This window comes from Erythrolamprus reginae, chromosome 5, assembly GCF_031021105.1.
Source record: "Erythrolamprus reginae isolate rEryReg1 chromosome 5, rEryReg1.hap1, whole genome shotgun sequence".
Lineage (NCBI taxonomy): Eukaryota > Metazoa > Chordata > Lepidosauria > Squamata > Dipsadidae > Erythrolamprus > Erythrolamprus reginae.
The window spans coordinates 116,415,143-116,439,084 of NC_091954.1; the positions used below are offsets into that span (position 1 = coordinate 116,415,143).

Consider the following 23,942-nt stretch of genomic DNA (forward strand, 5'->3'; position numbering starts at 1 on the left):
GGAAAGCCCATGATTGCTCTCGCAGCTGCATTCTGCACGAAATTGGTAATTATCAGCTTTTTTTTGCTTCCCAAAAAAGTAGCAGGATCATCGCTCTCGAAATATTTTATCCATTAACCAACATGATGACCTGGAGGTTTAAAAAAAGTGGTTGGTGATTTTTTATGTCCTGTTGAACTGTTATCATCTAGCTCCAGCCAAGTAGAACGAATGTTTCTTTTATATTCTCGGGTTTTATTGTTTTGATTGTTTTAAACTGTTGTACGCCACCCAGAGTCAGCAAATTTAAATAATAAACAAACAAACAAACAAACAATAAATACATAAATATTATTTGATTGGTGCTTCTGGATTTCTTAGGTCTACTGTTAACGGTGGAATTGCTTTATACAGGAATTATTATTATTATTATTTATTGGATTTGTATGCCTCCCCTCTCCGCAGACTCGGGGCGGCTAACAACAGCAGTAAAACAGTACAACAAAATCCAATAGTAAAAAACAGTTAAAAACCCATTATATAAAAACCAATCATACATACATACAAACATACCATACATAAAATTGTAAAGGCCTAGGGGGAAAGTGTATCTTAGTTCCCCCATGCCTGGCGGCAGAGGTGGGTTTTAAGCAGCTTACGAAAGGCAAGGAGGGTGGGGGCAATTCTAATCTCTGGGGGGAGCTGGTTCCAGAGGGTCGGGGCCGCCACAGAGAAGGTTCTTCCCCTGGGTCCCGCCAAACGACACTGTTTAGTTGATGGGACCCGGAGAAGACCCACTCTGTGGGACCTAACTGGTCGCTGGGATTCGTGCAGCAGAAGGCGGTCCCTGAGATAATCTGGTCCGGTGCCATGAAGGGCTTTATAGGTCATAACCAACACTTTGTAGGGCTCTGGAAATCTCGTCTGTCAATTACGTAACAGATTAAAATTAGAAGTACTCAGGGAGGGATAAGGAGGAGAGTGGAAGTAAGAAGGGAAGGGAGGAGGGAAGTAGGGAAGAGGGAAGAGAGGGAAGTAGAAGGAAGGGAGAAGTACGAAATATAGGAGAAAAACATTTGGGAGATAAAAGTGTAAACGGTGCAAATTTAGGATATCTCTTTATGATATTGATTGATTTATTATTTAGATTTCTAGGATTTCTAAGCCTCTCAACTCCTGGACATACACTGGAACAATGTGTAAGTGTGTAGTAACATGTTGATATTGTGCTATATGTATGGATGTAAAGTTGGTGAAGTTTTGTAAAAAAAAAATTACAAGGGAAAAAACCATGAACTCGAAGCCAGCTACGCAAATTTGAGCAAAACGAAATAAACTGCCCTTCAATTTTTCGAATGCAAAATATAGAAAAGTAAACGGCAGGAAGTAGTAGTCAAAGCCACCAATGTGCTAAAGGTTGCTTTTTAAGTTGAATTCTTTTGGCCCAGATCCTTGGGAACTGTGTGTGGGAGGGGGTTCCCGTCCTGCTGAAAAAGCACGGTGAGGACTAGCCGCATTGAGGAGGGAGGCAAAGCACCTCGGAGACCCAGCTGGGAAAGGAGGAGGAGGCGGCCGAGCCAAGGGTTTGTCCTCATGACCTCTGAACTTCCCTGGCGGCTGCACACTGCGTTCTTGTCTTCCAGACGGACCCAAGGGAGAACAGCTGGCCGGATCTAAGATCAGCCCTTCTGCCAAGGGGGGGGGGGGGGAACGCCGGAGGGGGAGGGGGCTATCGAGGTCTTCCTGTTTACCGAATAGAACCTTTTGGCTCTCCAAAAACCACCATTTCTGGTCCCCCAAAAGCAGCCAATTGCTCCCGGACTAAACAGAATAACAAGAGCTGGAAAGGGACCTCGGAGGTCTTCTAGTCCAGCCCCCTGCTCAAGCAGGAGACCCTAACCCAGTGATGATGATGATAATGACTATAATATTAAATAATAATAATAATAATAATAATAATAATAATAATAAATAACAACAAAACAACAGCAACAATAACAGAGTTGGAAGGGACCTTGGGGGTCTTCTAGTCCAGCCCCCTGTTCATGCAGGAGACCCTACCCCAGTGATATAAATAATAATAATACTAATCATCATCATCATCATAATAACAACAGAGTTGGAAGGGACCTCGGAGGTCTTCTAGTCCAGCCCTGTTCAAGCAGGAGACCCTACCCCAGTGATGATGATGATGATAATAATAACAACAACAACAACAACAGAGTTGGAAGGGACCTTGGAGGTCTTCTAGTCCAACCCCCGGGCAAACCTTTCTTGGTTCGTGTGTCCACACCCCTTCCACCCTCCCCCACATCTGTGCACCCCCCATGCTGCCCCCGAGCATGCGCACAAACCTTTCTGAAGCCTGATAGGTGAAAAAAAACGCCCCAACGGACAAACCAGAAGTTTGGGAAAAACGGACTTCCGGTTTGCCCATTGTGCTGTTTTTTGCACTGCAGAAGGTTCAAGGAAGCTTCCCTGGAGCCTCCCAAGTGCGAAAAACAGCCCAACAGGCAAAACGGAAGTCCATTTTCTGAACTTCCGGTTTGCCTGAGAGGTGATTTTTTTTTTTGCACTCCAGGGCTTCGTGAAGCCTCCCTGCAGCCTCCAGGAGGCGAAACGGCCTTCCCCAAGGCTGAAAATCAGGCCTTTAATCCCCTTTGTTGCTCTTCTCTGCAACTCAGGGGGTCGGGGTTGGACTAGAAGACCTCCAAGGTCCCTTCCCGCTCTATTCAGATTGATTGAAAGCTGCCAAAAGGAAGACCAAATTCTTATGACGTCCTGCAAACTGACAGATGGGGTTTGGTTTTTTTTAGTTTTTAAGAAAGACTTTATTTAAACAATTAAAATAGACAACATTGATAAATGTGCTTAACAAAGGTTGAGATTTTTTGGTTTCAGGAGTTAAAGGAAAGAAAAGAAAGAAAAAAGGAAAAAAGGAAAAAGAAAGACATACTGGTGGTCAACTATTTCTTTTGGCTCATGTATTTAAGCGAACTGTTTATAAATGTATTCATATCATTACTAAATTCTACATTTGCAGGTAAATAATTATTGTACAGTAAGATGTAGCTCAAAGATTCTGGCCAGTGACAACACTAGGAATGAATTAACCACTTCTACGAAACAAATTATTATTATTATTATTATTATTATTATTATTAATAATAATAATAATAATTAGATTTGTATGCCGCCCCTCTCTGAAGACTCGGAGCGGCTCACAACAACAATATACAATACAAATCCAATGATTAAAAAAACCAAAACAATTAAAAGCCTTCATATAAAAATAGCTATACATCCCAAACAAAGCCTACATAAAAGGCGACGGCCGAGGGGAATCAATTTCCCCATGCCTGGCGGCAGAGGTGGGTTTTTAGGAGTTTGCGAAAGGCAAGGAACGTGGGAGCAATCCTAATCTCTGGGGGGAGTTGATTCCAGAGGGTTTGGGCCGCCACAGAGAAGGCTCTTCCCCTGGGTCCCGCCAGACGGCATTTTTTGTCAACGGGACCCGGAGAAGGCCGACTCTGTGGGACCTAACCAGTTGCTGGGATTTGTGCGGCAGAAGGCGGTCCCTAAGTCAGGGCCCACATTTAAGTGAGGTTCAGATAATCCTCCACTTACAACCATTCCTTCTGGGACCGTTCACAGTTACGACAACGACGAGACAAAGCAACTTACGATCGCTGTTCACACTTACGACCGTTTGGTCATGTGATCAAAACTCAGCCACTTGGCAACCAGATCCGATTTGTGATGGTGTCCGTCCGTCCACGTGTGTGTCACACGTTTCCTTTTTGCAACCTGCTGACCGGCAAAGCCAATGGGGGGAAGCCAGATTCACACTAACCCACCGTGATTCACTTAACAACGGTCGTAAAGTAGAGCAGAGCTAACTTTTAACAACAGTCTTGCTGATGGAAGGGAAGTTTGGTGTTCGAGAGCTACCTGCATACGACCAACTGGCCAAAGGGGAATTTCCTTTGCACCTGGCCCTGAACCATGTCACCTGGCTGCCCTCTAATTATCGCATGCGCGGCTGCCGGCGACCCCTCCGCCAGAACACACCTGGGGCCTCCAAACCTGTTTGAAGAGCGAGGCAGGAAAAGCCGGTGTCTCTCCTTCGCCCCAGGGCTCCTCGGGAGGGCTGCCCTGGATGCGGCTGGAGGGGCCTGCGAGCCCAACCGTCTGCCCAAATAGCCCTTGGCTGCTGTTTATGAATAGGCGGCCCAGATGTTGTCTCCAGTTCTTGTCACTCAGGGAAAGTCCAATCAGAACAATATTTGACTATTTGTTTGTCTGCCTCTCTATTTATTTATCTCTATCATCTATCTATATATACCTACCTATCATCCATCTCTTCTATCTTATCTATCTAACTCTTATATTTATCTTTATCTATTTATTTATCTATCCAGCTATCAAATCTCCCTACCTACCTATCATCTATCTCTTACCTTTTAACTATCTCTTCTATCTACCTACTTCCTACCTACCTCTTGTCTATCTGTCTGTCTGTCTATCTATCTATCTATCTATCTATCTCATCTCTTCTCTCTCCGCCCATCTAATCTATCTACCATCTCTTATATCTATCCATCCATCCATCCATCCATCCATCTATCTATTGTTATCTATTTATCTGTTGTCTCTGTCTGTCTGTCTGTCTCTGTCTGTCTGTCTGTCTGTCTGTCTGTCTGTCTGTCTGTCTATCTATCATCTATCTCTTCTTTCTATCTACCGATCTATCTCTTCTATTTATCTTTATCTATTTTTGTTTATCTTTCCATCTATCCAATCTAACATCTATATCTTACCATCTCTTCTACCTACCTACCTTTACTTCTCTCTCTCATCTCTCTCTCTCTCTCTCTCTCTCTCTCTCTAATCTAATCTAATGTAATCTAATCTAATGAATTTATTTGCCACCCATCTCATAGCAAACAATTCCGAAATATGACCTTCTTCTGCTTTGCAATGCAGCCACTTAACAATCTTCTCTTAAATCGGCTACTCCCATTTCCCCCCCTGAAAACCCTCTCTCCTTGATTTCCCTCCTATCCTGTGTAAAACACACAGACAGGCCTCTTAAACCATTTCATTTAGCAAGTGTCCAAAAGTCAAACCAGCTCTGCCATAGCCCTTCCCAAGCGAAGGAGGCCTGGGGGGATTCTGGGAGTTGACATTCACGAGCTGATAAGATTGGTACACATGACTGACACATGACTTCATAACACCACAGACAGACCAACATCAACATTGTGTGAATAAACACAGCCGCTAGGGAGACCCAGCTCATTCCCCCCACCCCAGTGGGGGCTCCCAATCTCCCCCATACCCAAATCTTCCAAGCAATCCTGGGTTTAGAAAGCTTAGAGCTACGTCGCCTTAAACACAACCTAAGCATAGCCCATAAAATCATATGCTACAATGTCCTTCCTATCAACGACTACTTCAGCTTCAACCACAACAACACACAAGTACACAACAGATACAAACTTAAAGTAAACTGCTCCAAACTCGACTGCAGGAAATACGACTTTAGTAACTGAGTAGTTTATGCCTGGAACTCACTACCAGACTCTGTAGGATCATCACCAAACCCCCAAAACCTGACCCTTAGACTATCCACTCTTGACCTCTCCCAATTCCTAAGAGGTCAATAGAGTGCCTTCTGTCCCCTGTCCTAGTGTTTCTCTTTTACTAGTATTATGTACACTGCTCAAAAAATAAAAATAAAGGGAACACTTAAACAATACAATATAACTTCAAGTAAACCAAACTTCTGTGAAATCGAACTGTTCACTCAGGAAGCAACACTGATTGACAGTCAATCTCACATGCCATTGTGCAAATGGAATAGTTGTGCCCATGAAATATTCAATGAGCATATTTCATTCATTCATTTAGAACTAGGTGTTCTTTGAGCGTTCCCTTTATTTTTTTGAGCAGTATATTTATTATTTATTTATTATTTAGATTTGTATGCCGCCCCTCTCCGCAGACATGTATATTTATTATATTTATGTGCCACCCAACTTATTATATCTTTGTATACCACCAATACGTACTTGACAAAACAAACAAAATAAATAAAATAAATAAGCCCCCCCAACATCCTGACACCCATCTCATTCTCTGGCATCGAAAGCCACGTTTCTCCAGGTTTGCACTGTGGTTTCGTTACAACGCTCCCCAAAGTTTGCAAAACCGGGGAGGAATCGGCTGCTCTTTATCCCTCTTTCCTCCCAACCCACCCACCCAAATTCAGACCTTCTAGTTTTTGGAGACAACTTGAAGAGAAACCAGGCTCCACCGAAGAAGGGAATGGAAAAAAAAGCAGGTTTTTTTAGATAAAAGTCACTGGCAGGCCTGGGAAATCCTTGAAAATGGTGCCTCCTCTCCAGCCTTCAAACTCCGCACACCCCCTCTCTATCTGCCTTGCCCCCACCCCGTCCCCCTTGTTGTCCGTCAAACTGGTCCGTCGTGTTTCGCTCCTTTTCGGGTCTGTGTACACTTTGGGAAAGGCCAAATCCAGATTAAGCAGCCCTTCCTGAGCTTCGCCTGGCGTCACTAAGCGGGCTGGGAGTGGCCCACCACCACCACACACTGACCGTGGATACCAGACCCTCCCCCGTATAAATAAAGGCCGTGATCAGAGGCTGTGGGGGATTTTGCGTTGGGAGGCGCCAGCAGAGGAGGATGGAGATTGTAGTCCGATCCCTCTGTAATCTCGGGGTGGGGATAGGGCAGAGGTTCTCTGACGTTTTGGAAGGAGGGAGGGGAGGAAAGAGAGGGAAGGAGGAAAGGAGAGGAAAGGATGGAGAAATGGAAGAAAGTGAGAAGGGAGGAAGGAAAGAGAGGGAAGGAGGAAAGGAGAGAGAGGAAAGGATGGAGAAATGGAAGGAAAGTGAGAAGGGAGGAAGGAAAGAGAGGGAAGGAAGGAAGGAAAGAGAAAGGGAGGGAGGGAAGGAAAGTGATAAGGAAGGAAGGAAAAAGAGGGAAGGAAGGAGGAAAGGAGAGAGAGGAATGGAGGGAGAAATGGAAGGAAAGTGAGAAGGGAGGAAGGAAAGAGAAAGGGAGGGAAGGAAAGAAGGAGAGGGGGAAGAAGGAAAAAAGGGAAGGACGGAGGGAGGGAAAGAGAGAGAGGGAAGGAGAGAAAGAGAGATTGAGATTCTCAGGGACCGCACTCCATCACATACTGACCCTCTGCCCTGGCACTGCCAACACATCAGGTCTGGGCTCCGGAGGCTGAGGGCCTGCCAAGCTGGCCGAAGCCGTCCTTCCGAGCGCTTCCACCTCCTCCTCTTCCCCACTGGCCAGCCGCTGGTAATCCGCCTTCTCCCCCATCGTGCTCGGCGGAACAAACAGCCGAATCTGGCACCCCGATTTCTGCCAGCGGGCGATGCCCGGAGAAAAGGCCTCAAGGGACCCCCCACAACCATCAGGGTGAGTCAGCCATTCCTGGCATCTCCCTTCTCCATCCTTTCGGTTTCAAGGCATCCGGCTGGTCTTCCCTGCATCCGGTCGCCATGGCGATGGAGGGGGGGCCTTCTGCTCAGGATGCTCCCAGGCCGACCTAATGCAAAGGGAGCTGGGGGAGCTTCCCCCCCACACGCGCACGCGCACGCACACACACACACGCACACACGAAAGGGAGGGAGAGGGCCATCACGTCACCCCAATGGGGAGGAGGGGAGGGGGGAGTGGCCACCGTGGGGAGCGAGGAGGGGGGGGTAGAAGACAGGAAGGCCTAGCATCCTTCCGGGGATGGTTTTCCCCCCATTCGCACAACTCTGTGGTCTTTGCCTGCTTGTGCCTGTGTGTGCGTGGCACACACACACACAAACACTACAAGGGTCTTTCCTGAGCATCATTGGAAAGAGCCAAAAGAATGGAAGGCCAGATTTCCGTGGGAAAAACAGTTGGAACCTTTTCAAACCAAACCTGGTTCATTTTCACAAAAATCATTGGTCTGCTTGGTCCTTCCTTCCTTCTTTCCATTCTTCCTTTCTCCCTCTCTATTTTTCCATCTCTTCCTTCCCTCCTTCCTCCCTCTCCCTTCTTCTCCTTCCTCCCATCTGCCTTCTTTGCACACTCCTCCCATCGTTCCTTCACCTTTCCATCTCTTCCTTCTTCCCTCCTTTTCCTTCCTCCTTCTCTTTATACCCTCTTCCCCTTTCCTTCCTGCCACTCACCCTCATTCCTTCTTTCCATCCTTTCCTTCCTTCCTCCTTCGCTTCCCTCTTCTCCTCCTTTCATGCTCCCTCATTCTCACACTCCCTTTCCTATCTTTCCATCTCTACTTCCTTCCTTCCTTCCTTCTTATATCTTCCTTCCTTCTCTCCCCTTCCTCCTTTTTATATCTATCTTCCTTCCTTCCTTCTCATTTTTATATCTATCTATCTATCTATCTATCTATCTATCTATCTATCTATCTATGCATCCATCCACCTACCCTTCCTCTTTTTTATATCATCCTTCCTCCATCTTCCTTCCTTTTTTATATCTATCTTCCTTCTTTCTTGCTTCCCTCTTCCTCATTTTTATATCTCCCTTCCTTCTTTATCCTTCCTTCCCTCTTCCTCACTTTTCTTTCTATCTATCTATCTATCTATCTATCTATCTATCTATCTATCTTATCTATCTATCTATCTATCTTCCTTCCCTCTTCCTCACTTTTCTTTCTATCTATCCATCCATCCATCCATCTACCTACCTACCCTTCCACCTTTTTATATCATCCTTCCTTCATCTTCCTTCCTTCTTGCTTCCCTCTTCATTTTTATATCTATCTATCTACCTACCTACCTACCTGCCTATCTTCCCTTTCTCCTTTTTACATCTTCCTTCCTTCCCCCATTTTTTATATCTAATATATATATATATCCCTCACTCCCGCATTGAAAACAAACTCAAGCCAAACCAGAAAGGTTTCTGCGGAGTTAGATGCAGATTTTTAAAAGCATTTTCACCCCCATCTGCAACATTAGATTCAAGGGCTGCAACACCCCAACACCATTCCGACCTCCACACCACCACCAAACTGATCAAATATCAAAACATTTCCACCTTTCAGGGTTAAAACGGAGAGATGGTGCCATTGAGAGAAAAGAGGATGGATTAGGAAGCCGAGAGACCACAATTCAAGTCAACCCAACCCTACCTGGCAGGACCGTTGTTCAGGAAAAATAACGGCCACCTTGATTTATTTATCAAAGTAATAAACATGGGATTAAAACGGTCTAAATAAATACCGGTACATAAACAAACCCATTGGATGAGGTGGTCCTCAGAACCAGGACAGCCCCGAATTTGGGGGCTTTGCATGATTTGAGAATGGAATCGCTGCCCCTTCTTAAGCCACCTTGGTCCAGTGGCTAAGGCACCTTGCTAGAGAGACCCCGAGTTCAAGTCCTGCCTTATCCATGAAAGCCAGTCCCTCTCTCTCTTTCTCTCAGACCAGCCCAGCTCACAGGATTGTTGTTGTGGAGGAAAAGAGGGGAAGATATGTGGGGTGGATACGCTGGCAACCTTGCATTATTTTATGGAAGGAAAGATAAGAAAGAAATAGGGAGGAAAGGAAGAAGAGGGAGAAAAGGAAGGAGGGAGGGAGGGAGAGAGAGAGAGAAGGAAACGGCGTTGAAGGGGGGACTTGATCGAAGTGTGTAAAATCATGCATGGGATAGGAAAGGTGGAGAGAGAAAAATTATTTTCTCTATCCCACAATACCAGGATGAGGGGCCCCTCCCTAAAGCTCATAGTAAGAAAGTGAGGACAAATCAAGGGAGATATTTCTCCACCCAGAGGGTCCTTGGTTGATGAAATTCCCTTCCAGAAGAGGTCGTGACAGCTGTCAGCCTGGAGAGCTTCAAGGCAGGATTGGACAGATTCAGGAATGCCAAGTGTATCCATGGTGGTTATTGAAACGGATGTCCATGTGTCACCTCTATGTTGGTTGAGGCAGGCAGGATTTCCCTTGGGTCCCATTTGTTGGGGGTACAGGGAAAGGGAGGGTCTTGCCTTCTCTTGCTGCTCAAGATCCCCATGGACAATTGGGGGGCCACTGTGGGACACAGAATGCTGGACTCAATGGGCTTTGGCCTGATTCAGCAGGGCTCTTCTTATGGTCTTAGAAAGAGAGAGAGAGAGAGAGAGAGAGAAAGAAAGGAAGGAAGGAAGGAAGGATCTTGAAATAGATCTATAGTAGTGTCCCTTCCTTTTCATTATCAGCAAAAATATGTTACACACACAGAGACAACCCCGCCCCCATGTAACTTATTTTTGCTGATAATGAAAAGGAAGGGACACTACTATAGATCTATTTCAAGATTATTTTGCTCTCATCAGCTAGCCAGACCCTTACTGGGATTTGAACCTCCCACTCCCCAAAAGTGGATCCGGACCATCTTTTCCACCTCTCTCCACCCCACCAAAGTGGGGGGGCACAGCCCCTCCCTACCCACCGACCCACCCCCCGCGTGTGGAAAAGGCTGGGCCCATGCCAGGGATGTGAGGATGCCACAGCCGTGCGGTACGTACGAACAAGAATCCAGGAAAGGCACGGAGCCTGCGGGAAAGGCGGAAGTGATGGAAGTGCCGGGCGGGCTGCCAGGCGCCGTCTCCCCAATCCTGGAGGAACCAGAAAGGCTGGAAAAGTCAGGGGGAAAACTTCTACGGGATTTTTCTCTACCCCTTCTGCACCCAGGAAGACTGGGAAGCCTCAAAAGGAAAGATGGCAAAAAGTGCAGAGGATCTATTGGAAGGAAGGAAGGAAGGAAGGAGGGAGGGAGGGAGGGAGGGAAAAAGAGAGACAAGGAAGGAAGGGAGAAGGAAGAGGCAGAAGAAGAAAAGAAAAACAAAGAAAGAAAGAAAGAAAGAAAGAAAGAAAGAAAGAAAAAGGAAGTAAGGAAGTAAGAAAGGGAGTGGAAGGGAGAGAAGGAAAAAGGAAGGAAGGAGAAGAAGACTGAGAAGGGAGGGTGAAAGGAAAGCAATGGAAGAAAACAGAGGGAGGGAAGGAAGGAAGGAGATGAGAAGGGAGGGAGAAGGAAGGGGAGGGAGGAAGGGAAGGAAGGAGGAGGGAGAAGAAAAAGAAAGAAAGAAAGAAGGAAGGAAAGAAAGAAAGAGGGGATGGGAGGGAGGGAAGGAAAGAAAGAAGAAAGAGAAGGAAGGAAGGAAGGAAAGAAAGAAAGAGGGGATGGGAGAGAAGAAAGAAAGAGAGTGGAAGGGAGAGAAGGAAAAAGAAGGAAGAAAGGAGAAGACTGAGAAGGGAGGGTGAAAGGAAAGCAATGGAAGAAAAAGAGAGGGAGGGAGGGAAAGAAGGGAAAGAAGGAAAGGAAGGAAAGAGGCGGGAGAAGAAAAAGAAAGAAAGAAAGAGGGGGAGGGAAGGAAGGACAGAAAGAAAGAAAGAAAGAAAGAAAGAAAGAAAGAAAGAAAGAAAGAAAGAAAGAGGATAGGGAGCACTTTTTATCTACTACTCCTAGTCCATACCACAATTTGTGTAGAGATCACCCAAAGATACAATAGCGTTGAAAAAAGCGACTTATGCATTTATGAAACTCTTGTTGGCAGGTGACTCAAATATTTTAACCTTAGGCCATCTAACGTCTACCACCATTTCTACGGTTTTGAGTGTATTCCAGATTGTTCCAGTTGCAACAGGAGGTTAGTTAGAACAGTGTTTCCCAACCTTTTTTGAGCCGCGGCACATTATTCATATTTTCAAAATCCTGGGGAACACTGAAAGGGGGGGGGGGGGCCCTAAAGAAAAGTTTGGACAAAAAAACCCTCTCTCTTCCTCCCTTTCGCTCTATTTCTCCCTCTTTCTCTCTTTTCCTTCCTTCCCTTCTTTCTCTCTCTCCATCCCTCTTTCTTTCTTTCTTCCTCTCTTTTTGCTCTCTTTCTCTCTCTGTCTCTCTTGCTATCTCTTTCTTGCTTTTTTCTCTCTCTCTTGCTCTCTCTCTCTTTCACTGTCTTGCTATATGTCTCTTTCTTTCTCTTTGCCTCTCTTGCTATCTCTCTTTCTTTCTCTTTCTCTCTCTCTGTCTCTCTTGCTATGTCTCTCTTTCTTTCTCTTTCTCTCTCTCTGTGCCTCTCTTGCTAAGTCTCTTTTTCTCTTGCTATGTCTCTCTTTCTTTTTCTCTTTCTCTGCCTCTCTTGCTATGTCTCTCTTTCTCTCTCTCTCTGCCTCTCTTATATGTCTCTCTTTCTTTCTCTCTCTCTCTCAGCTGACTGCAAGCGGGAGCCCTGACAGCGGCAGCTGGACGTGCTGCTGGACACCGTATATGCCAGGCCCGCAGCGCCAGCATGTACGACGTCTAGCACCACGTCCAACCGCCACCGTCAGGGCTCCCGCTTGCAGTCAGCTGAGAGAGAGAGAGAGCGCGCTCCCTCTCGCCGCCTCCATCTTCTCCGGGTCCCGTCAACTAAGCAATGTCGCCTGGCGGGACCCAGGGGAAGAGCCTTCTTGTGGCGGCCCCAGCCCTCTGGAACCAACTCCCCCCAGAGATTAGAACGGCCCCCACCCTCCTTGCCTTTCGTAAACAACTTAAAACCCACCTCTGCCACCAGGCATGGGGGAATTGAGATCCTCTTTCCCCCTAGGCCTTTACAATTCTATGCATGGTATGTATGTATGTATGTATGTATGTATGTATGTTTGGTTTTTATATTAATTGATTTTTAATCATCAATACCAAATTACTATTGTACACTGTTTTATTGTTGCTGTTAGCCGCCCCGAGTCTCTGGAGAGGGGCGGCATACAAATCCAATAAATAAATAAATAAATAAATAAATAAATCTCCCCGCGACTGCCTGCGGCCGCTGCGGCCACACACACCCCGCTCCCATCGCCAGTGCCCTCCCGCTGGGCCACAAAGGACACTTGCCGTCGACGCCAGAGGAGCTCTAGCTGGGCGGAGCGCTGCCGGTACTTCCGTCCTGGGGCTCCCGCTCGCAGCTGTCAACTGGCTCCTGCTCGATGCCGCGGTTTTCGGCGCTCTCCTGCTGGGCCCCAAAGAAGGAAGGCGGGAAAAAGGCGCGAAGAATGGAGCTCTCCTTCTTCCTGTCTTCCTTCTTTGGGGCCCAGCAGGAGAGCGCCAAAAACCGCGGCATCGAGCAGGAGCCGGGGGACAGCTGCGAGCGGGAGCCCCAGGACGGAAGTACCAGCAGCGCCCCGCCCAGCTGGAGCTTGGCGGCATACCTGGCCATGTCTGGCACACCGGTTGGGAAACGCTGAGTTAGAAGATAGATATACTGTAAATAAATAAAAAATTCTGCTGGAAACGATCATTTTTCTACTTCTTCCTCTTTGAACTGGCTGGATTTCACAAGAAAGGGGAAGGAAGATAAAACCGCTAACTGAAAGTTAATATTGACTCTACCATGGGGTTTTTTAACATGATTTTCCCCTGCCTTTTAAACAATTAAATAGGTTTTTTTTTCCTGATTTATTCCATTTTTTTCACAAATTTTGATAATTCCGATATTTCCTGAACCGATTTCCCTGATAATTCCCTGACTTCCAAGTTTGCTGGACACCCTGTGCTCAACAAGGGCATTCGGAGAATCAACTATATCAACCCACTTCCGAGGACGTAGAACGAGGAAGGAGTCTTGCAGGACCAAATTCCCGCTACTAAACGAGACAGCCGTTAAAGTGAATTTTGCCCGTTCTTGCTGCAGTTGTTAATGACTACGGTTGCAAAGTGAATCGCGTGGTTGTTAAATGAATCCAGCTTCCCTATTGCTTATCAGAATGTTGCAATGGAATGGAGCAATGGTCGTAACTATGAGGCAGAGGGAAAGCATCCAAATTTTAATCGATGGCCATGGGGATGTTGCAGCAGCCACTAGCATCAGAACCTGGGCCCACATTTTTTTTCTGGGAGATCGTAACTTCGAAACATAGAAGATTGAGGTCAGAAAAAGACTTCCTGGTCCATCTAATCTGCCCTAATACTATTTCCTGTATTTTATCTTAGGATGGATCTATGTTTATCCCAGGCATGTTTAATTCAGTTCCTGTGGGAGTTTGTTCCAAGCATCTACTCCTCTTTCAGTCAAATAATATTTTCTCACATTGCTTCTGATCTTTCCCCCAACTAACTTCAGATTGTGTCCCCTTGTTCTTGTGTTCACTTTCCTATTAAAAACACTTCCCTCCTGGATCTTATTTAACCCTTTAACATATTTAAATGTTTCGATCATGTCCCCCCCTTTTCCTTCTGTCCTCCAGACTCTACAGATTGAGTTCATTAAGTCTTTCCTGATACGTTTTATGCTTAAGACCTTCCACCATTCTTGTAGCCCGTCTTTGGACCCCTTCAATTTGATCCATCTCTTTTTGTAGGTGAGGTCTCCAGAACTGAACACAGTATTATTCCAAATGTGGTCTCACCAGCGCTCTATATAGCCAGATCACAATCTCACTCTTCCTGCTTGTGATACCTCTAGCTATGCAGCCAAGCATCCTACTTGCTTTCCCTACCGCCTGACCGCACTGTTCACCCATTTGTAGACAGTCAGAAATCACAACCCATAAATCCTTCTCTTCTGAAGTCGTTAAGTGAATTTACGACCTTTCTTGCCTGTCGTTGTGAATCACCATGGTTATAATGTTAGTCACCCGGTTGTTAAGCAAATCCATCTTTTCACCCATTGATTTCGCTCACCAGAAAGTTGCCAATGGGAATCGATGTGACCCTGAGACGATGCAACAGTCACAAGTGTGCGTCGGTTGACAAGTGTCTGAACGTCCGAGGGAAAGACTGTCGCAACTCACTTTTTCAGTGTTGTCGTAACTTTGAACGGTCGCTAAAAGAACTGTCATAAGTCAAGGACTAGATAAAATAATAAAATTTATTGCCATTTTTTCACTAAAAATGAAATTGTGTTGCCCGCTCTCAAGTCTACCCATACGCAATACACACATACACATGTTATAACCATACATACCTACACGCTAAGATATAAATATCTTACCTGTACTAAAATATACCTTTGCATTCAAGCATGTAAAAGTCACAGACTTCCTTTTCCAGAAATAAACAACAATGTCCCTATTTAGAAACATAGAAACATAGAAGAGTGACAGCAGAAAAAGACCTCATGGTCCATCTAGTCTGCCCTTATACTATTTCCTGTATTTTATCTTAGGATGGATCTATGTTTATCCCAGGCATGTTTCAATTCAGTTCCTGTGGATTTACCAACCACGTCTGCTGGAAGTTTGTTCCAAGGATCTACTACTCTTTCAGTCAAATAATATTTTCTCACGTTGCTTCTGATCTTTCAACCAACTGACCTCAGATTGTGTCCCCTTGTTCTTGTGTTCACTTTCCTATTAAAAACACTTCCCTCCTGAACCTTATTTAACCCTTTAACATATTTAAATGTTTCGATCATGTCCCCCCTTTTCCTTCTGTCCTCCAGACTATACAGATTGAGTTCATGAAGTCTTTCCTGATACGTTTTATGCTTAAGACCTTCCACCATTCTTGTAGCCCGTCTTTGGACCCGTTCAATTTTGTCAATATCTTTTTGTAGATGAGGTCTCCAGAACTGAACACAGTATTATTCCAAATGGGGTCCCACCAGCGCTCTGTATTTAGCGATTACAAAACCGCCCGGTCCTAAGCTGCTTATACGGAGTCCCTGACTTACAACCAATTCTTTTAGTGACCATTCCAACTTACAATGCCACTGGGGAAAGAAATCCCCATTTTTCAACCTTTTAGCAACAATCTTCATGGTCAAAGTGAACCAAATTTGGACTCTCTTTATGACGAGCGCAGTGTTCCCCGAAGTCAGCTAAATCACGTTTGGAGATCTACCAACAAGCCAAGTTACAGTCGTTAAGTGACAAAACCCTGGTTGACTTGTTAATTTGAGTTACAAACTAATCAACCGCAGCGATTTCGCTTCGCAGGCGAGGCAAGAAACCCAACAAACTCAATTTTAATAAATGTCTCACTTAGCGACGCAAATTCCAGGCTGTTGTTGTCATAATTCGAGGACTACCCATAGGGTACATAGGATGGGATTTTATGCCTGTCTCACATAACAGCCATTTCCAAAAGTTAGAAGGGACCCTGGAGGTCATCTAGCCCAAGCGGGAGACCCTACTACACCATGCTGCATCAACAGGGGAATACACTCCAAGACCAGGGAAGTCTTAATACCACTCTACTACGCCCTGGTCCGACCACACCTGGAGTACTGTATTCAGTTCTGGTCACCACACTTCAAAAGAGACATTGAAACTCTGGAGAAGGTGCAAAAAAGAGCAACCAAGATGATTAAGGAATTGGAAACCAAGACTTACGAAGAGAGACTGAGGGAACAGGGCATGGATAGCCTAGAGAAAAGGAGGGCCAGAGCGGACATGATAGCAGTCTACAAGTATACAAGGGGATGTCACAGAGAGGAGGGGATCACTTTATTCTTCAGGGCACCAGAGGGCCGGACGAGGAACAACGGCTGGAAACTGACCAAGGAGAGATTCAACATGGAGATAAGGTGGAACTTCCTGACGGTCAGAGTGATCAACCAATGGAACAACCTACCAGCAGACGTTGTGAACTCCAACACTCTGGACATTTTTAAGAGAAGATTGAACTGCCACTTGACTGGTGTGCTGTAGGGTTCCTGCTTGGGCAGGGGGTTGAACTCGATGGCCATCATGGTCCCTTTCCACTCTAACAATCAATCAATCAATCAATCAATCAATCAATCAATCAATAAATAAATAAATAAATAAAATAAATTTCTGACCGATGGAAGTCTAGTCTCTTCTCGAAAGCCTCCAGGGATGAAGCCCCCACAACTTCTGAAGGCAACTTCTGTTCCACAGAATATAGAATAACAAGAGTTGGAAGGGACCTTCGAGGTCATCTAGTCCAGCCCACCCACCCCAAGCAGGAAACCCTGCACCATTTTTGACAAGATTAGTCAGCTGAGTCAAAGACAAATTCCTTGTGTGTCCAATCACACTTGGCCAATAAAGGATTCTATTCTATTCTTGAAAGTTTCCAAGGATGAAGCTCCCACAACTTCAGAATAAACCGAATAATAACCAGAGTTGGAAGGGACCTTGTGGGTCATCTAGCCCAGCCCCCACAACCAAGCGGGCGACCCTACTTCACCATTTCTGACCAATGGTCTCTTCCTGAAATCCTCCAGGGATGAAACACCCACAACCTCCAAAGGCAACTTCTGTTCCATTGAATATAGAATAACAAGAGTTGGAAGGGGCGTTGGAGGTCATCTAGTCCAGCCCCCCACCCAAAGCAGGAGACCCTATTACACCATTTCTTAGCAGTCCTTCTTGAAAGTCTCCACCGATGAAGCTTCCACAACTTTCAAAGGCATGGAATACAGAATAATAAGAGTTGGAATATACATCGCCAAAAAGGCTACTAGAGTTGTTAACCTGATCCTACGCAGCTTCTGCTCAGGCAACCTCACCCTACTCACAAGAGCCTACAAAACTTTTGCCAGACTCATCCTAGACTACTGCACATCTGTCTGGAACCCATACCACATCTCAGACATCAACACCCTTGAAAATGTCCAAAGATATTTCACCAGAAGAGCCCTTCACTCCTCCACTCGAAACAGAATACCCTACGAAAATAGACTAACAATCCTGGGTCTAGAAAGCCTAGAACTATGGTGCCTAAAACACGATTTGAGTATTGCCCACAAGATCATATGCTGCAACGTCCTACCGGTCAATGACTACTTCAGCTTCAACCGCAGCAACACAAGAGCACACAACAGATTCAAACTTAATATTAACCGCTCCAAACTTGACTGTAAAAAATATGATTTCAACAATCGAGTTATTGAAGCGTGGAAGTCATTACTGGACTCAATTGTGTCAACCCCTAACCCCCAACACTTCTTCCTTAGACTCTCCACGATTGACCTCTCCAGGTTCCTAAGAGGCCAGTAAGGGGCGTACATAAGTGCACTGGTGTGCCTTTCGTCCCCTGTCCAATTGTCTTTCCTTTCTCTCACTTATCATATGTATTTTCTTCCTTTCATATATCCTTTCCTCTAAGTTCACTTTCACCCTTATATATATTACCACATGTGTATTTTTCTTCCTATGTATTTGTGTATTGGACAAATGAATAAATGAAAATGAAATGGAAGGGACTCTGGAGGTCATCTAGTCCAAACTCACCCAAAGCAGGAGACCCTACTACATAATTTCTGACCGATGGCAGCCCGGTCTCCTCTTCAAAGCCTCCAATGATGAAACTCCCACAACTTTTTAAGGCAACTTCTTTTCCATGGGTTGAATGTTCTCAGTGCCAGAAAATTCCTCCTTATTTCAAGGCCGAATCTCTCCCCGGTCAGTTTCCATCTGTTATTCCTCGTCTGGCCTTCAGGTGCCTTAAAAACTAGCTTGGTCCGCTTCTTCCTCTTTCTGGCAGCCCCTCAAATATTGGAAGGCTACTCTCCTGTCTCCCCTGGTCCTTCTCTTCATTAAACCAGCCATGCCCAGTTCCTGTAACCGTTCATCTTATGTTTTAGTCTCCAGTCCCCTAATTATCCAGGTGAACTTCATAACTAGAACCAGTATGGCTATTACATAGAAACATAGAAGATTGACGGCAGAAAAAGACCTCCTGGTCCATCTAGTCTGCCCTTGTACTATTTCCTGTATTTTATCTTAGGGTGGATCTAATGTTTATCCCAGGCATGTTTAAATTCAGTGTGGATTTACCAACCACATCTGCTGGAAGTTTTTTCCAAGCATCTACTCCTCTTTCAGTCAAATAATATTTCATAGAATCATAGAATCAGAATCACAGAAACATAGAAGATTGACGGCAGAAAAAGACCTCCAGGTCCATCTAGTCTGCCCTTGTGGATTTGCCAACCACATCTGCCGGAAGTTAGTTCCAAGCATCTACTCCTCTTTCAGTCAAATAATATTTCATAGAATCATAGAATCAGAATCATAGAAACATAGAAGATTGACGGCAGAAAAGGATGGATATATGTTTATCCCAGGCATGTTTAAATTCAGTTACTCTGGATTTGCCAACCACATCTGCTGGAAGTTAGTTCCAAGCCTCTACTCCTCTTTAAATCAAATAATATTTTCTCATATTGCTTCTGATCTTTCCCCCAACTAACCTCAGATTGTGCCCCCCTTGTTCTTGTCTTCACTTCCCTATTAAAAACACTTCCCTCCTGAACCTTATTGAACCCTTTAACATATTTAAATGTTTGATTTAAATCAATCATGTCCCCCCTTTCCCTTCTGTCCTCCAGACTAGACAGATTGAGTTCATGAAGTCTTTCCTGAGAGGTTTTATGCTTAAGACCTTCCACCATTCTTGTAGCCCGTCTTTGGACCCGTTCAATTTTATCCATCTCTTTTTGTAGGTGAGGTCTCCAGAACTGGACACAGTATTATTCCCAATGGGGTCTCACCGGCGCTCTATACAGCAGGATCACAACCTCCCTCTTCCTGCTTGTGATACCTCTACCTATTACAGGTGTGAATTTCCTACCTGGAAGGAAGGAGAGCTCAGCAACGGAAGGATCCCACCTCTCAGCCGCTCATACGCCAGGATTAAACGCTAGTAAGCATCTTCACACACACACACACACACACGGAAAGAAAAACTAGCGTTTGATGGGGTTTTTTTCCTCCTGCACACACGCATTACACACAACCCACAGGTGTGCTGTCATCACGCATGTGACGGGACGTGGATGATGCACCAGCCTCAGCCACAAAGGACCTCCCCAAGGCATGTGAGCTCAGCAGTGAGCCATCAGGCAGCAAGTCGAGTCTTGCAACTCTTCCCAGAATCCCTGGAATTGGACAGGAAGGAGCCCAGAGGTCATCTAGCCCAACCTGTTGCTCATTGCAAAAGGAGGCTTAAGCCGGTTAGAGCAAGAGAGTAAGGCAGACGTCTTAGGGCCCTAACTCTTTATTTCACTGGCTGGTGGCATCAAGTATGGCAAACTTTCTCCTCTTTTTAAAAATTTATTCATCTATTTATTTATTCATCCACTACTCTGCATTCCAAGCAATTCTTTGTGCTACAAAATGAATGTATAAAAAGACTCCGAGTCTGCGGAGAGGGGCGGCATACAAATCTAATAAATAATAATAATAATAATAATAATTAAAATGCCCAGCATATAAAACTAAATTAAACCAATATACTGATAATATAATACAATATAATATACTGTTCAAAAAAATAAAGGGAACACTCAAAGAACATATCCTAAATCTGAAAGAATGAAATATTCTCATTGAATAATTTGTTCTGTACAAAGTTGAATGTGCACAACAGCAGGTGAAGTCGATTGTCCATCAGTGTTGCTTCCTAAGTGGACAGTTTGATTTCATAGGAGTTTGATTTACTGGGAGTTATATTGTGTTGTTTAGGAGTTCCCTTTATTTTTTTTGAGCAGTATATAATTGCATTGGCATCCTTCAGTCTTGAAAGACCATGGTATAATACCATACCATACCAATATAATAGTTTATTAGATTTGTATGCCGCCCTTCTCTGAAAACTATAATATAATATATAATAATATATAATAATATAATATGATATAAAAATAGTTTTGAAAATCTACTTCTTATCCAGGGAGTCCTCAGCTTACAACCATTCAGTTTAGTGACTGTTTGAAATTACAAAGGCCCTGAAAAAGGTGACTTATGACTGCTTTTCATATTTACGACCGTAGCAGTACATGATCAAGCTGACTTACATTTATGACGGTTGCAGAATGTGAGTGGCCTTCCCAACAGGCTTCTGACAAATAAAGTCACTTAAGCCAGATTCACTTAACAACCACTTATTCACTTAACAACAGCAGTGATTCATTTAACAACGGTGGCAAAAACAAAGGTTGTAAAAAAAAAAACCAGGACGCAACTTCTTTTGACAACTGCCTTGCTTAACTAGAGAACATTTGGAACTGGGTTGTGAATTGAGGATCACCTGTTACACAGAAATCCATCTACTCATCCCTCCATCCATCCATCTATCTGTCCATCCATCTATCCCTCCTCTGTCCCATCCATACGTTTGTCCATCAATTTATCTATCTCTCCATCCATCCATTTATGCATCCATTTAATCATCCATCTAGCCCTCCGCCAATTTATTCATATATTTAACCATATATTTAACCATTTATTTATTTATTTATTTATTATTTATTCATTCATTCATTCGACTTCTATGCCACCCAATCCCGAAGGACTCAGGGCAGCTTACAACAGCGGTACAAATATAAGAATAAATACAAAACAGTAAAAGAAGTCGAACAGTCAACTGAGGTTAAAATATAACAAACTAAAAAACCCCATAAAAAGTTATTATAAAAAGAAAATCACACTCATATGCATACACACCATTCTTACAGTTGGCCATCAAGCTGTGAATTTATGGCCCCCAGGCCTGACGGCAAAGCCAGGTCTTCGTAGCTTTGCGAAAGGCCAGCAGGGTGAGAGCAGTACGGATATTGGGGGGAAAGTTGGTTCCATAGAGTCGGGGCAGCCACAGAGAAGGCTCTTCCCTGTGGTCCCGCATCGCTTAGTCGACAGGACCCGGAGGAGGCCAACTCTGTGTGCTGTTCTTGGTCTCTGGGAGGTATGCGGCAGGAGACGGTCGCATAAATAGTCTGTCAATCCATCCCTTCTTCAATCCATCCATCCATCCCTCCGTCCCGCCATCCTTCCATCTGTCCATCCATTTATCCGTCCCTGCTTCCCTCCCTGAATCCATTCATCCTTCCCTCTTCCGTCCATCGTTCCCTCCATCTTCATCCGTCCATTCCTCACTGTCTCCCTGCCTCCATCCATCAATATATCTATCCATTCATCCATTTATGCATCCATTCATTCGTCCCTCCATCCATTTATCCACTCATCTGTCAATCTGTCCCTTCTTCGATCCATCCATCTGTTCATTCCTCCCTCCCTCCGTCACTCCATCCTTCCATCTGTCCATCCCTCTATCCATTCACTGGTCCCTCCATCTGTCCCTCCCTCCCTTCATCCCTCCATCCCACCTTCTATCCAGCAATTTATCTGTCCATCCATCTATCCATTTATGCATTCATTTGTCCCTCTGCCCATTTGTCCATATATTTATCCATATATCCATCTGTCCAGCCATCCCTTCTTCCACCCATCCATCTGTCCATCCATCCATCTGATGCTCAGTCCATCCACCCTTCCATCCATGTAATGTGCCGTCCATTTATCTGTAAAGGTCATTCCGGGCAGTTTATAAGAACTTTACAAAAGACTAATAGAAAAAAAAAATCTTTAAAAGCTCTGCAACTTGAGGGGAAAAATAAAAGCTAAAATACACCACTGGCAACATTTTTCTCAGGTTGTTTTGCAAACAGTTCGGTTTTCAATAGTTAAATAGAAAGCATGCGTGAAAGCAAAATGCGCGTGCGCACATGCGAGATGGCTCAAGTTATCTTAACAACCAGAGCAAGGAAGTTTGTAACACGGAGCAAAAAAGCAAAATTGCACGATATATGATTGTGATTTTAAATATTGTTATCACTGTTGTAAGCCGCCCAGTCCTTCGGGAGTGGGCGAAATACAAATTTAATAAACAAACTCATTTTAACCAATGTCTTGCTTAGCAACATAAATGGCAGTCTTTATTTTGGTCGTAGGTCGAGGACTCCCAAGACACCAGCACTCAGATGAGGGGATTCACCCGTTTCTACATTTGCACAACACCGCAACCTATTGAAGAACCTGGAGGCCACACGCCACAGCCTGCCATTCCTTGCATTTAACTGAGATCCGGCAGAGACCACCATCATCCAAGGCAGACGGCGCGCAGGAATGTCGCTCATTGCGTATAGGGTTGATGGTCCATTTTGTGCCAAACCAAGGGGCACTTTTTCCAGGGGCAAAACCCAGGCGCAAACGGGACGCCCACAACTGGAAGCATTTGACACAACAGCTTGTCCCACGTTGCGGTTTTATATTTATATATACTGTATTATATTTATTGGACTTATACGCCCGCCCCTCTCCATTTACCAACTTCTCCCAGGAAACTTGAAAAAGTTAACATGTGCAGAAAAAAAACCTGATCTATGTGTGTGTGTGTGTGTGTGTTGTGTCTCTACATTTTTGTATGTGTGTATGTGGACTGGGACCCAGATTTTAATCCAAACCCCACCACTTGACCCCTTTTGAGTCCGCAAGGAGTTGGCAGCTTAAACGTTCAATAATTCAAAAATGTTCAATTGTGTCTAAATGGGTGAACCGTGCGGGCAGACGGTAGGAAAAGCGAGTAGAATGCTTGGCTGCATAGCTAGAGGTATAACAAGCAGAAATAGGGAGATTGTGATCCTGCTGAATACATCGCTGGTGAGACCCCATTTGGAATAATACTGTGTCCAGTTCTGGAGACCTCACCTACAAAAAAAATTGAACAGGTCCAAAGACGGGCTACAAGAATGGTGGAAGGTCTTAAGCATAAAACTTATCAGGAAAGACTCAAGAGGACAGAAGGGAAAGGGGGGACATGATCGAAACATTTAAACATGTGAAAGATTTAAATAAGGTTCAGGAGGGAAGTGTTTTTAATAGAAAAGTGAACCCAAGAAAAGGGCCCCCAATTTGAGGTTAGTTGGGGGAAAGATCAGAAGCAATGTGAGAAAATATTATTTGACTGAAAGAGTAGTAGATGCTTGGAACAAACTTCCAGCAGACGTGGTTGGAAAATCCGCAGTAACTGAATTGAAACATGCCTGGGATAAACATAGATCCATCCTAAGATAAAATGCACAAAATAGTATAAGGGCAGACTCGATGGACCAGGAGGTCTTTTGCTGCTGTCAATCCTCTATGTTTCTAACAAGTATTAATTTAATATTTTATTAAGTATCAATTTAAATATTAAATGTAATAAATATTAAACTAAACC

At 44.6% G+C, this 23,942-nt stretch overlaps 1 protein-coding gene across 4 annotated transcripts in view; it reads right to left on the bottom strand.

The window, feature by feature from the left end:
- TNK2 (tyrosine kinase non receptor 2) overlaps positions 1-23,942 on the bottom strand; it is an 89,270-nt gene that overhangs the window by 59,069 nt on the left and 6,259 nt on the right. The gene's annotated exons all lie outside the window — the stretch shown is intronic.